This window comes from Amblyomma maculatum, chromosome 6, assembly GCF_055883805.1.
Source record: "Amblyomma maculatum isolate TAMU_Amacu chromosome 6, ASM5588380v1, whole genome shotgun sequence".
Classification (NCBI taxonomy): domain Eukaryota; kingdom Metazoa; phylum Arthropoda; class Arachnida; order Ixodida; family Ixodidae; genus Amblyomma; species Amblyomma maculatum.
Window position 1 is genome coordinate 180,987,549 of NC_139349.1, and position 15,618 is coordinate 181,003,166.

General features: G+C 44.0%; 1 protein-coding gene across 1 annotated transcript in view; it reads right to left on the reverse strand.

Moving 5' to 3' along the window:
* Positions 1 to 15,618, reverse strand: part of LOC146187496 (uncharacterized) — a 224,094-nt gene that overhangs the window by 202,163 nt on the left and 6,313 nt on the right. The gene's annotated exons all lie outside the window — the stretch shown is intronic.

Consider the following 15,618-nt stretch of genomic DNA (forward strand, 5'->3'; position numbering starts at 1 on the left):
CGCCGCCCCCGCTGCGCGACTCCAGCTATGCTGCAGCCAAGGTCATCTCCGTGAAGACAAACCACGGAGAAGGCAGAAAGCAGAGACCCAGAGGGAGCAACCCCTCCCCCCCCCCCTTTCCGCCCCCCGGCCGACAGGAAGTATCGCTCGACCCCTCCGGACATGCTGGCGCCGTTCGCGGGCACGGGGGAAAGATGGGTGTGGACAGGAGCAAGGCAGTGGCCGAATGCTTCTTTGAAAAGACGAGTCGCCGATAGAAGACGCCTGCAATCCTGTTTTTTTTTATTTCATACGCGAATGTTTTTGCTATGCGTGTTAACTCTATAGTATGCGTGGGATCAATCCGTCATTATTAGAACCCCTAAATGTTTAAAGTGACTTCATTTTAGCATGGTGTCCACTTTAAGAAAGGAAGGAAAAGAAAAAAATAACAGTAAAATTCTCCAAAGACATACAGCGGTGGAGGATTCCAATACAGACTGCACCTCATTTTGCGGCAAAAGCTACGGGCAAAAATACCTAGGCTTGGGCAGAATGTCAGACCCTGAAGCATATATATAGTGAACTTTGCAACTGGTTTAAAAAAGCTCTGTCCTGCCCTACATGGTAGGTTCAATCTAGGATCCTGTTTGTTAGTATGATGACTCACTGAACTTGTTTTATGATAAATATAAAATATGTCCTACCACTAAAGTTACCTTCTGCGACATACAGAAGCTGATTCATTACGGATTCTGATTGACATTCAACAATGTATTTGCATTATTAGTGGTGGCTTTGCCATCATGAAGTTTTTAGGGCATATTTTCACTGTGTTGCGAAGCTTGAGCTAAGTGTGCACCGTTAATATGTACTTTTATATAACATGAACGAGCACGCAACTGCATGCTGCTCTTATATTTCCCTTTGCAGAATGTGGCCAATAGTTGATTACAAGTTAGAGCAAAAATTCATAACGAAATTGTCACATCATGTTCTTATCATTTGTGCCTAAAACTACTTAAAAACATGGGTCAGCATGAACACTACACGCTAATTGTTCGTGAACGTTGAAAACTGACAACAAAAAGCACATAGAAAAAATAGCACAAAAAGTCTATTGGGTAGAACACAATGAAAATTCTGTTGGCCCTGTAAAGATTGCACTCAGCTGGGGTTGAATGTCTATCGAAATTCAATAAATTCAAAAGGCGGTCAATAGTCCAACAATAGAGTTTCAAAACTCATTTTTGTAAGGGATGGTTGGATGTTATACGTCCCCGCTGCTTTTGGTGTCAACGCTGCGTGTTTATTGTGTGGAGCCGGGACGTTCACAGCGTCACCAGAAGTGAGACTAGCTGCAGATTGTTTTGATTGCTCATGTGTGCTTGGTGTCAGAACTATGTGTTCAGTGTGTGCTACTTGGATATTCACAGTGCCGCTAGAGAAGTGAGACCCGTTGCACTTGTGCTGTTGGTGTTAGCCTTGTCAGCTTTGTGTGGTGCCGAAACGTTCAGTGTCAACACATGTGAAGCTGCAGCTGCCAATGTTGGACTTCTAACATGTCTAGCAAACCTTAAAGGCTGCTGTATCAGGCTTCAGCATATTTAAGCATTCACTTTTGTGGAGACAATTGGCGGAGTCCTGACCGGCCTGCTTTTAAAGTGCGATTCACAAGAATGCAGATGTTTGCAAAGTGTTTATGCAATTAAAAAGGCAATTGCATTCATTTATAGCTAAGTATCAATATACTGTTTAAAATGTATTAATGCATTTTCAACTTTTGGAACCCTTTCATTATCCCGCAGAGTTCACACACTCCTACTCCTGTATCCAATGTGAGCAATGCGTTTTGAATACTGATACTACCGGTTGCTGCAAGCAGGTACGTTATGTGTTTGCCAAGAATGTGAGAGATGTTTCCAACTCCCTTGAATATTCTGTCCAATATCTTGAAGACCTTTTTCTCAGGCTGCATTACCACGATAAAAATGTGCTGTAGCAAAATCCAGCTCTGAACCATGGCTTCTCCTTTATGTATTATTTATTTATGTATTACGTTACTGTGAAAGCTACTGTGGTAATCAGCAAAAGACTATAAAGACGCAGGCGCAAAAGTTATACTTATCCGTGACAAACTGACAGTAAATGGTCTAGCCTATACCTGGAACATGAAACCTAACAGTCGTGTTAAGCTGAGCAGCACTCGCGGCAGCTCATCCGATAAAGACCATTGACAAATATTCAATAAGGAACTCAGTCTGCTAAATGTTAATGCCCGCAGTATTGTTAATAAGCCTGAACTATTCGAATTTTCGTCAGTGTTGCACGAACCGCACTTAATTGCTGGCACAAAAACTTGATTGCACGACGACGTACAGGACGATGAATTTTTTCCACCCTACTATCATGTCCTCAGGAAAGACCCAAAAACAAGAGGTGGTGGCGTCGCCTTGTTAATTAAGAAAAGTTTAACCTACAAACATCTTCCCATAGATGACCATGAAAGTGTATGGTGCACGTTATTTCTTAAGGATACCGCATTGATAATTGGCGTATTCTACAGGAAAGCGTAGCAGGGGGCGGCAGAAAGTTAGGTGGGCGGATGAGATTAAGAAGTTCGCAGGGGTCAAGTGGTTGCAGCTAGCACAGGACCGGGTTAAGTGGAGAAATATGGGAGAGGCCTTCGCCCTGCAGTGGGTATAGTTAGGCTGATGATGATGATGATGATGATGATGATGATGATGATGATGATGATGATGATGACAGTCCCCTGGTAGCTCTGTTGAACTTTTTCAGAAGACGGATGATTTATTGCCAATAAGCGTAGCAGAATAGTACTTTTGGGTGACTTCAACCTGCCAGGTGTAGACTGGGAATTTTGAATCCCAGGAACAGTAGAAAAATTGCATGCCGATTACACGTTAGAAATAATGGCTAAGCATGGTCTAATGAGGTGGTTCTAATCCAGCAACTCGAATGCAAGGGCAGAGCAGCGGAATACTGGACTTCAGACGGTATTTTCCAGTACGACGTAACTGTAGAGGACAGAATATCTGATCACAGTTGTGGCGAACATTTGGTTGGATAACAAAATTACAAGCAACAAAAGGGTAACTGCTTATAACTTTAATCAGGCTGACGATACCGCAATACTTGACAATTTAGAGTTTGCACTCGACCGAATCCCCAATACTAGAGATGTAGGCACTTTATGGACATGTTTTAAAACTGTTGTTCATGACTGTATGGTTCAATTTACACCCACTAAAATCCGACGAGTAGAAAGATCCTGTCCATGGACAACGCGTAACATAATTCACTTAAAACAAAAACTACGGCGTGCACGGCAAAAAGTTCCAATAGTCCCGGTCCTTATTGCTAAGTTTAGTATGCCGGTGTGAGAACAGCTACACAAAGCTAGAAGATTGTATTTTTTTACCACATTACAAGCATATTTGAAAAGTTCTCATAAGTTCTGGCGTTACCTATCCGGCTCTAAACCTGATTTGAATGGTGTTGAGGTGAATGGAAATATCTGATTTACTCCATCCATAATTGCTAATGCGTTTAACGCTTTCTTCAGCTCTGTCTTTGTCCCAAGGCTTGACGACAGTACAACGGTAGCAATGTATAAGGCCAACACTGATTGTAATAAAGATCAAAACATTGTTATCTCGAAAGAAGGAGTGTTGTCTTTGTTACTAAAGATGGACCCGAAAAAGCCGTCAGGTCCCGATATGATACCTAATGAATTCCTCAGGCATTATTGCGAATGGCTCTCAGAGTTCTTGGTGAAGGTTTTTACTGTATCTCTGCGTGAATGTTCTGTTCAGAGTGACTGGCTGCTTGGAAGGTTACTCCAGTTCATAAATCGGGTAAAATTACCCTTTTATATCTATTATATCTACTTCGTGCAAACTACTCAATCATGTTATAGCTAAAAATTTAATGGACTTTCTCGAAAATAACAATCTGTTTTAGCCCGGGCAACATGGTTTTCGACGTCGCTTATCGACAGTAACTCTACTTATTGAATCTGTTCGTACCTTCGCAGCAAAGAAACAGATAGATGTTATTGCATTAGACCTACGTAAAGCATTTGACAAAGTGTGTCATTATAAACTGCTTAAATAAATGCATGCAGATCGCATTCATTTGCAGATTATTAATTGTGTACGCGCTTGCCTTTCCGACGGGACACAATTTGTCGAAATAGCCGGCAAACATTCATCCACCTCTCATGTATCATCCGGTGTACCACAAGGTTCTGTTTTAGGTCCGGTGTTATTTTTAATATACATAACGACATTTCTGAAGATATAGACTGTCATGTGGAAGTGCGGCTGTTCACACACGATTAGTCTTGTTTTGCCCCGTAAGAACTGATGATGATCAAATGTTACTGAATTAGTCTTTGAAAAACGTTTATGATTGGTGCATGAAATGAGATATGCAAATCAACCCAATAAAACCTGTTGCCATAACCAGCAAGAAATCTCCCCTACTGTTTACCTATACTGTTAACAACAAATTAACATACTTAGGTGTCACAATTACTGAAACTTTAAATTGAGGCATACACATTGAGGAGATATTTGGTTCAGCTCAACGAAACCTTGGTTTCTTAAAACGTAAACTGAAACACCCAACACCTGATGTTAAACTTCAAGCATTTAAAAGTATGGTCCGACCTAAGTTAGAGTATGCAAGTCAATAACTGCAAGTCAATAAACTCGCAGATCAATAAACTCGAGAGGATGCAACGATTAGCCTTAAGATCTATAATTTCCGCTTACCAAAAAACACAGTCAGTGACTGCTCTACGCATCCAAGCTTAACTACCTGAACTAGTCACATGTAGAAAAAATAGCGGGCGTCAAGTTTCTTTACACGCTCCGTGAAAATAAGTTTAACTTAGACTCTACTTTGTATATCCAAACCCCAGGAAGATTATCAGCCCGTATTAATCACTCATTTGCCATCATGCCGTACACACCTAGAATTGGCCTGTTTAGGCACTCGTTCCTTCCGAAAACCGTTACTGAATTTAACAACCTGAACCCCCAACATTTTTTATAACACTAGCTCAGCTGAGGCTTTCGAGTAAAAACTAGAATTGTATTTCTTGTAGTAATGTTCGTGCCTTTCTTCTGTGTTTTCTCTTTATTTCCAACCCTGTAACAGCCCGTAAGGACTTACAGTGTTGTAAATAAATAAATAAATAAAAATAAATGTCAGTCAATTGGCCAAGAAAGTGTAGGAAAATGAGTGGCTTGTAATGCACACACATGGTCGGTTTGCTTCGTGGGGTTTTGTGTCCCACAGTGACTAAAGCTATGAGAGACGTAGTGAAGGCCTCCAGAAATTTCGACCACCTGGGGTTCTTAAGCATCCACTGACGTAGCACAACACACAGGCAGTATTTGACACTTTTGGCAAGTGGTACTCTTCCTCACCCCCTTCATGGATCACTGCCTTGTCGTGGCGGAGCTTGCGAAACTCGAAGTCGTGAGCTCTGCTGTGTAGGGCCACCCAAGATAGACAGGTCATGGCAGAGAGTTCTGACAAAATGTGATTCACTGGAGAAGGTAATGGCAACCCACTCCGGTATTCCCTGCCAAGAAAACCCTATGACCAGTCACAGCCAGAAGATCAAATCAGTCGATATTGTCGACCATAAACCCTGACTGCTCATTGGAGGGTCAAATTCTAAAGTTAAAGCTTAGCTACCCTGGTCATCTGATTAGAAGAGAGGAGTCGCTGGAGAAAGATTTGATGTTTGGAAAGGTTGAGGGTCACCGGAGAAGGGCTAGGCAGCGAACGCGATGGTTAGATGGCATCCTCGAGGCGCTGCAGATGAAGTAATGTGATGTTAGGAAGATAGTGAGAGACTGGAAAGCGTGGCGTGATATGGTCCATAGGGTCACGAAGAGCCGGACATGACTGAACGACTGAACTGAACTGAACTCTCCCTCATAGGGGAGACACAGGACAATTACCTAATGGAATGTGAACATTCAACAAGGTTGACGACTGGGCACGTTGGTAGGTTGGTTGGTTGGTCAATAAATATTCAGTTGATAGTCCAGCCTTGTCCTGTCCTCTTCTTTCCTGTGTCTCGTCCTTTGGCTGGTTAAGTATGAATGTGAACACAGTGTGAGAATGGGAGCTATGCAAGAACCCCTCTATGATAACATCAAGACAATCAGTATAGCAGGGTAGCTAAATCACTCTTACAATTCCATAATAATCAACAATTCATTGCTATACAGATTGGACATAACAGTTACAAAGTTTTGCATGGGTATTCATTCTGATGAAGGAATCGATTATCAAAAGTATGAGTTGTGCTCACACCACAGAAGTGAAGAAAAGCTCTTCAATCACAATACATAAGGTAACATATTTCATTTCCACTATCATCGCCCTCTCAAAATGGTGCTTCATAAGGTGCTACCGTACATTGCATTGGGGGCTTTGCTTTTCGGTTGCATTTTTTTTATTAAAGCAATTGTTTTTATGCAAGGTGCTGTTACTACCCATGACTTCAGAAAACTCGCGCTCGGCCTGTGCCATATACAGAACGCTAAAAACCGTCTCATCTTTATTTGCCGTTGGCTCAGGCTTTTTCAGATAGTAGCATCACAATATTTTACATGACAAACTACAATCCTTCAACATTCAACCCTTTAAGGCTCATGATCTTTTTAAATTGCTTAGTTTTTCTTTAGGTTATTGAGCAGGCTGAGTGCATGGAAACAATGTGCACAACAGGCTATTTTGCTAAGATTCTGTATCATGATATATTAATTGTTTGTACACATTTCCTTGTGGTTGTGCTATGCCGCACTTCACTTCCAAATGGTCATCATTGCAATATTTGTGTGAATCACAAAAGGCCAACGATTGAATCTAATGATTGCAATATGCCAAGTTTGAAAGCATTTTGTTCCCTCACATTCCTGCTTACAGAAATTTAAATATTTCGGCAGAAAAATAGCTCGATTGTGGTACAGCAAAACAAAATTGCATACTGTTCGTCACGTCAGCTCTATAAATGCAGTATGGTTACTTGTCTAGCATCTTAATGTTTGCTTTTGCCGTTAAGTGAAAGCCTCCAACAAAGCCTCCAGGCATGAGGTTTTCAGTGCTGTCAATACCTTTAATGATTACAGCAGGCAAAGTAGGTCACCGTCACAACACCCAGCACCAATAAATGGTTGTTGACGTATTTATGCACTCTCCTTCGTACCTGATTTAATTAGGGACTTAAATATCGTTAATGAAAGTATTGTAGGATGGGGGCTTGCGGCCATCTGCGCAGTAGTTGCGGCGGTAGAGAAGGTTATCACTAATTGCAAAGTGGGAAGCATGGCGGCGGAGAGCACGTGATGGAGAAGCAGCTGTAGGATTGGAGATAAAATTGAGGAGAGAATTTATCCAAGGATCTTGCCGGTTGCACTGACGGCATGTCATTGATGTGAAGCGATGGCGGGGAATCTTCGGAAGAGGAAAGGTTGGAGACTTCAGCTATAAGGGGGCAGCGGGAAAGTGCGTCGGCGTCGTGATGCTTGCGGCCGGAGCGGTAAACAACGCGGACATCATATTCCTGAAGGCGAAGAGCCCATCTTGCTAGTGTGCCGGACGGGTCTTTCAGTGAGGAAAGCCAGCAAAGCCCATGGTGGTCCGTCGCTACGTCAAATGGGCGTCTATAGAGGTAAGGACGGAATTTAGTAAGAGCCCAAATAATCGCTAAGCACTCTTTTTCAGTGACAGAGTAATTGGATTCAGCCTTCGTGAGTGTACGGCTAGCATAGGCGACCACGTATTCAGTATAACCTGATTTGCGCTGAGCGAGCACAGCGCCGAGACCAATACCACTGGCATCCGTGTGGACTTCAGTAGGCGCTGTGGGGTCGAAGTGACGTAGGACAGGCGGTACCGGGAGAATGCGGCGTAAAGCATTGAAGGCATCGTCGAACGTTGACGACCACGACGAAAGGTCGGAACTGCTGGACAGAAGGTCTGCCAAGGGAGCAGCAATTGAAGCAAAATTTATAATAAAGGGGCGAACGTAAGAGCACAGCCCGAGGAAGCTACGTAGATCTTTGATGGAAGTCGGTTTGGGAAAGGCTGCTACGGCACGAAGTTTGGCAGGGTCTGGGGATACACCTTCTTTGGAGACAGCGTGGCCGAGAATGGTGAGCTGGTGGGCGGCAAAACGACATTGTTTTAAATTCAGCTGCAGTCCGGCATCAGATACGCAGGTCAAAACGTGCTTCAGACGGTAGAGGTGTGTGTCCAAGTCAGCAGAAAAGACGACAATGTCGTCGAGGTAGCAGAGGCACGTCTTCCACTTTAGGTCACGCAAAATGGTGTCCATCATCCGCTCAAATGTTGCCGGAGCATTACAAAGGCCAAACGGCATAACTGTAAATTCGTACAAGCCGTCGGGAGTTACAAAGGCAGTTTTGGGGCGATCAGCCGCTTCCAGGGGAGCTTGCCAGTACCCGGAACGTAAGCCTAGCGAAGAAAATAGCTGGGCGCCTTGCAAACAATCGAGAGCATCGTCGATGCGTGGAATAGGGTAGACGTTTTTTCGCGTAATCTTATTAAGGCGGCGATAATCGACACAGAAGCGGATAGAACCATCTTTCTTTTTTACGAGGACAACAGGTGACGCCCAAGGGCTGCTTGAGGGCTGAATCACGCCATTCTTAATCATTCGGTCGACTTGCTCTTCAATAGCCTGGCGTTCGGTTGCAGACACACGATAGGGGCGCTGTTGCAGTGGTGCGTGGGTGCCGGTGTCGATGCGATGAGTGACTGTAGAAGTTTGACCCAAAGAACTTTGATTAGAGTCGAAGGAGGAGCGAAAGTGATGTAGTAGGTTCAAAAGCTGAGTACGCTGCGCTGGAGGAAGATCGGCGTCGATGGAACGGAGGAACAAGTCTGTAGAGGGGGAAGCGGGTGCAGGTGAAGGGGGCTGAGCGCATTCACGGCAGAGTGCGGCGCATCGTCAGGTTCCTCAGAGATCAGAAGAGATGCGATTGGCTGGATACTGCCGAGGCATTCACCATGGCGCAATGCAGCCGGGGAGTTAAATGGGTTAGAGACCCATAACGTTGAAAGAATAGCGGAAATAGCGAGCACAGCGTAGGGCAATGGTAGGCACTTGCGGCGCAGGAAAGTATGGGCTGGTGTGAAGAGAACGGTGTCATCGCTAACAGAGGCACAAGCGACGCGAACAAGCACAGAAGAGCAGGGAGGAAGGTCGATATCTTTGGCGACGAGGGCTTTAGCACAGGAATTTGGTAGATCAGCGTCTGGTAAGGCATCGGGCAAAGTCGAGAACCCCACTTCAGTTCGAGCGCAATCGATAATAGCAGCGTGACGCGATAGGAAATCCCAGCCTAAAATTACAGCGTGTGAACAACTTGGCAGCACGACGAACTCAATTGTATAAAGGCAATTCTGGATAACCTCTCGAGCGGTGCACCCTGCTAAAGGCTTGATATTCTGCGCGCTGGCCGTTCGCAACGAAAGTCCCGCAATTGGCGTTTTCACTTTCTTTAAAGAGCTACATAGTTTTGCGTCCATAAGCGAAAGCGCAGCACCAGTGTCAATTAGAGCCATGACAGCAACACCCTCGACGAAAACTTCAATAAGGTTTGCCGGCGACAGATGAAGGCTTGGGAAGTTCGACGGGGTCGCAGTTCTCACCTCTGAAACTGCGGCCTCTAGTTTTCCTCAAGTGAAGCGTTCTGTCGACGTCGCATTGAAGAGATAGACCGGCGTCGCGGCGACGGTAAACGGCGGTCGGACATGGCTGAACGGTCTGGGGAGAAATGGCGGCTGGCTGGAGGCTCAGTAGGCGCGGAACACTGAGGCGTCGAAGACCAGTACCTAGGGCCATGAGTAGGTGGTGCCGACACTGGGAGACGGTTTCGACAATAACGAGAAATATGTCCAGCCAGCCTACAAGTGTAACAAATTGGCCGGTTATCTGTCGTGCGCCAGGGATTGTATGGTCGTGGAGCCGGTCGAGAAAACTGCGCAGGTTCTCGAGCAGGATTAGGAGGCGGCTGAACGTAAGCAGATTGCGGCGGATCATACGTATAGGTTGTGGTCGGGCCGCAACAGCCGCATAGGTCAACGGGGCTGCGACAGGCATGGATTGAGGGGCTGGAGGAAGGGATTCAGCTACCTGTTCTTGAATGATCTGGCGCAAACTGGGAGCGAGGTGCGCGGAAGGCCCTTCATGGCAGGACATAAGGGAGAGCTGTCGAGCAACTTCTTCCCGAATGAAGCTCTTGATTTGTGGCAGGAGCACAGAATGTTCAGCTGCATCTGTCAGGCCAGCAAGCGACTCAGAATGCATGGTGTTCGCGCGAGTTATGGCCCTTTGTTTGCGCAGTTCATCATAACTTTGACGCAGTGTGACCACTTCTGCGACGGTGCGGATATCTCGAGCATCTGGAAGGCGTCGTCATCAATGCCTTGCAGAATGTACTTAATCTTGTCGGCCTCTGACATAGAAGCATTCACGCGCTTGCACAAGTCGACGACGTCCTCGATATAACTCGTGAAATTTTCGCCTAAGCAGCTTAACATGGCAGCTAAACATGGGTAAAGTAACATCTTTGTATACCTACAGGCTTTTGTTAAGCAGCTAAACATGGGTAAAGTAACATCTTTGTATACCTACAGGCTTTTGTTATTATATAAACAAGACATCAATAAAAAGGACAACACACTAACACTCATAGCAGCGCTTCAAGACAACATAAACACATACGACACCCGTAACCCGGAGCATTGGCACGTTACAGCATGCCGGACGAACTATGTCAAGCAGATGCTTCGCTTCAGGCTTCCTACCATATTAAATCAGTAATTTCCTTATAGTCGTCAACATTTTTTCCTTCCTCTCATTAAATTAATCCACAAAATGTTTCTATGAACACATATTTTTAAATTAAGAGTTCTATCTTGCAGCATGTCTCTGTATTATTTTCAAGTATTTTTCCTAATTTACCTTGTGCTTTTTTGTAATCTAATTATTTCTCCATTCATTATTTATTCATTGTGTAAGCGTGACTTCTCTGCTGTTAAAAGCCGTCACATACAGGGGAAGCCGCCCCGTCAAGCTGCTCTTCGAAGCAGCTTTTTAGCGGCTGCTCCTTTCCTTTCCTTGTGTTAAAGGAAAAGTAAAGTATATTATATTATATTATTAAATTGCTGTTTTCTATTTCACAATGTGATGCATAGTACAGAAGGGTAGATACTTGGGCTTGTTCGTACATGATCGAAAGGAACAAAATGTAGCGCACCAAGACAAGGACAGAGAAAGAAGACACACACAGCGCTAACTTCCAACTAATGTTTATTCAAGGAAGAAAGCATGGTTTTATATCACCGCTTATCACATGCGCCAAAAGAACATGCGCTAGCAAGTCATATCAGCCAGATACGCAATCTCCTTTGGCAACAACGCGACAGAAGGGTTACTTATACAATCATCTTTCAAAAGAGTAATCCATTCAGCTTCAACTATTTCACGCGTTAACCGGTTTTTGTGCACTTTTAAAACCATACTTTTTTTGAGGAGAGGAATACAATTGCAAACACGGCAATGAGCCGACAAACCTTTACCACACCTGTTACTGACATCCCGGCCATGCTCACGAAGCCTATCATTGAGGCATCTGCCCGTTTGACCAATATATTGCTTGCCACAGGATAGGGGTATTTGATAGACTACATTTTGGATGCAGTTAACCAATTTTTCTTTAAGTTTCTTTGTGCAGTCTATCACCTTCTTGGCTTCTGACGAAGTTTTAGTGCATAGCTGACTCAACTTATTCACTTATTCAGAGCCGAGAAAGCCACTCTAACTCCCGATCGCTGCGCAACTTTTTGAGATTATGGGACAGCCTATGAATGTAAGGGATGACGGCAATTTTTTCTTTCTTACACGGGGCCTGTTGACTGGCATCCACTTTTTCTGGCATACTTTCTTCAAAACACCTTCGGCCACGCACACAAGAAGATGGGAAGAGTACCCGGCACATTCTAGACGCTTACACTGTTGTGAAAAACTGTCATACATGAGGTGCGGGCAAGATTTCTTCAGAGAATTAACAAACGAAAGGCGAGCAAGGGAACGTTTCACAAGTTTACAGTGCGATGAATTGAAAGGTAACAATGGTTCTTCGCCACGAGGTTTAAACATCCAGCACGTCCGATCATGATGAAGTATGAAGTTAATATCTAGGAATTGAATACCACCTGTTTCAGGTCATTCAAATGTTAATTCTAGAGGTTTGAAATGGTTACGAAACAGCGCGAGGACATTAAAAGCGTCATCCATGAAGGAACCGTCATTTCTGTTAAGTACAATGAGGTAGTCGTCAACGTATCTAAAAATCCTAATAACATTGGTATCAGTTACTGTATCAGCGAAAGACCTGTCCAGCTGGGCTAAAAATAAATCGCTTAGAATGGGGGCTATGCACGACCCAATGCAGATGCCTTGTTTCTGAAGGTATGATTTTCCATCCAAAATTATGAAAGTCGAAGTCAGGTAAAACAGTAATAATTCTAAAAATCCATTCACTGAAATACCACAAGCATTTTGAAAGGCAATCGGCCCATACTGATCAATGCTATCTTCAATACAGGATAGGAGAGCGTCATGCGGAATGGAATAGTACAAGTCTTTTACATCAACAGAGAAAGCAAAAACGCCTTGATCTGCATGTGAATTAACAAAATCTAACACCTGCTCAGAGTTACGGACAAGGAAGGGATCTTGAACAGAAAGCAGTTTGTTTTTCTTGTAACCACAGGGCCACAGATTTTCGCCATGTGCCATTCTCAGATACAATAGCACGGAACGGTACATCAGTTTTATGGGTCTTTGCACTGAAGAAAACCTGAAGGAACTCTTTTTTACACCCTGTAATCTTTTTGAGCACAGACCTAATGTCCAATTTCTTGCATAGTTTCTTTGCTTCAGCTTTAAGTTTTGACATATTAAGTTTTGGATGACAGTTGAACGCGGAGGACACAGCTTCACATGCTTTTTTATGAAAAAGAGCAGACGGCAGTACAGCAAACCCCCCTTCTTTGTCTGCGGGAAGAAGACACAACGAATGCTGCTCAAGATAGGGCATAACTCGATTTACAGGAAGTCTAGAAGGCTGCAACTTACATCGTTGTAAGATGTCTACACCTGCAGAAACACAGTGGTCGGACTCTTGTTCGGGTAGGATCCTAGAAATCTGGTGTACGAACGTGAGCCGCTCCACTGAAGACGGTTTTGGATCCAGGGCGAACTTAGGTCCCAGCGACAAAACAGATTTCACATGCTCAGGTAGAACCAATTCTTGAGGTGCGTGGATGACGCACTCAGGTTTAGGAGCCTTGTTCCTATGCTGTCTTCTGAGGTGGTCCAGTTGTCGCTGCCAAATGAATTCTGTGTGTGCCTTCTTTCTCTGTCCTTGTCTTGGTGCGCTACATTTTGTTCCCTTTGATGCATAGTGCACTGAATCTTTCAAGAGGTACCTGTGTAACATTTAGAATATTGCAATGCAATTTTTATTAAGTACTCTAGTATAAAATTACATAAACATGCAACATTCCTATTCAGTGGTCCTTGTTTCGAAATGCTGGCAGTTATTATTAAGACTCCATGTGTTCGCTGAGTTCAGTCTACAGCATGTTTCTTTTTTCAGCCATTCTATGAACATCTTTGCCCATGTCATTGTGCCAGTGCATGCAAACTGTTTTCAGCCAGCAGCAAGAGGCTCATGCTAGTTGGTCACTGTCTAATAAGGCCAGTGCCCAGCAAGCATTTGCATGCCTGTTGCTTTTGTTGTTGTTTTTTTCAAGAATAATTTTTCTCAGTAATTTCCTCTTGCAAAATAAACTGTTTCCTTCGTTAGTTGCCTTGTTTTCAGCCTCCATAATTTCTCATTACCAAGCCTTTGTGTTGTTCCTAGGCCCAAAATTACATCATTCACATCACAACTTGCAGCTCGGCGGCCTGTGGGTACTCATGTTGTCTGAGCACAACGCACTGGCTCAGTTTATGGAACTTGACTGTTAGATTTGGAGAACCCTACTTCGATTCTGGCCTTGGTGTCTGCGTTTAGATGATGACTAAACACAAAGCTGGCAATGCACTGTGCAATCTCAGTGTATGTTAAAAAAAAGACGCAGTAAGCTTGTGCACATCCCGACTATGACATTGCTTAAAACTTGACGTGCTAAATCCTGTAAACAAAAAAAAATCATGTTCTCAAAACGTATGGGCAGACAGCACTAAATGGGTGCTTGAATGAAGACATAGTCGGTTTGTAAATTTTCAGTAGGTGAGCGGCGGACCCGTCACCGGGACGTGTCTGTCATATGAGAACAGGTGACAGGAAAAATGATAGTGATATTGATTATTAGAGATTATGACTTTTGATGACCCACATGTGTACCGACGACCTGTGATTTAAATTGAATAGAAATGACTAAAATGACTTGTAATGACCAAATGCCTAACAATGACTTTTTACGACTACAATTGATCCACGAGTGCTTGGTATTCCAGCCAAGCGGCAACAAGTCCTGTCATTGACACCTCTCTTTAAGAGTCGCTTAAGCACTTCATGTTTTATGTGTATGCGCTGTTATGTGTACGCATGTGTATGCCCTGCTCATAAATGTGGAGCACCACCAAATCGTCTGACAGCTGTTCAAATTTTTGAAGACATGTGCCACAAAAAAGTCCTGTCCGTCAAGCTTACTATTTTTAATCAACATCAAGCAACGCAGGTAATGAATATACCCCTTGTTAGCTATCAAACTAGACTGTTTTCTACAGTGCAACACAGCATACCGCAATTCCTGTTATGTCAAAAGGTAAAAATACGGCCAACAGGAACAAAGACAATAGCAAGGTTGAAGTCTTTCCCAATCTTCATACAAAGGACATATCTGTACTAAAGCGGGGGAAAAAACTGGTAGCACGTCTGTGGCGCACATTGCAAAAATAAAGGAGTAAAATAAAATGCTGCAGCAACTAGTGAAAACGTGGTCTGTGCGTGTCTCTTTCTGCTTTTTCCTCACATCCAACTTCATAAAACCTTTCTTGCGTTAATTGCAGCGCGAATATTATTGCAATTCATGCCCAAATGCTCTGTGAACACAAACATGACCCAAGGACGGAATTTTGTGCTGATCACGGGTCGTTTACAGTACGGAGACAGTAAAATGGAGGCATGTAGAGAGCACAGCATTGCATTAAAGCCACCGACGACCACAGACGTGACACAGGCATGATCACGCGCACCACTCCACCACGAGACGTATGCACACGGTGCACAGCGCGCAAACATAAGCGCGCGCACATACACACACGCACACACACACATACGTCGAATAACATTATACATTACAACATGCGCGTTGGACGCGGAAGCTCTTCGGCCATCACCGGAGACGCACTTAGTCACAAGGACGATTTTATCGCACGTTCTATTTTTTTTTTTTTTTTTCACTGAACGCTCACTGATTCACGATGTGCTTGGCTGCCTTAGTGCGCCGCGAAAGGGGCCCAAATGCTTCGTACGCTTGCAGCCG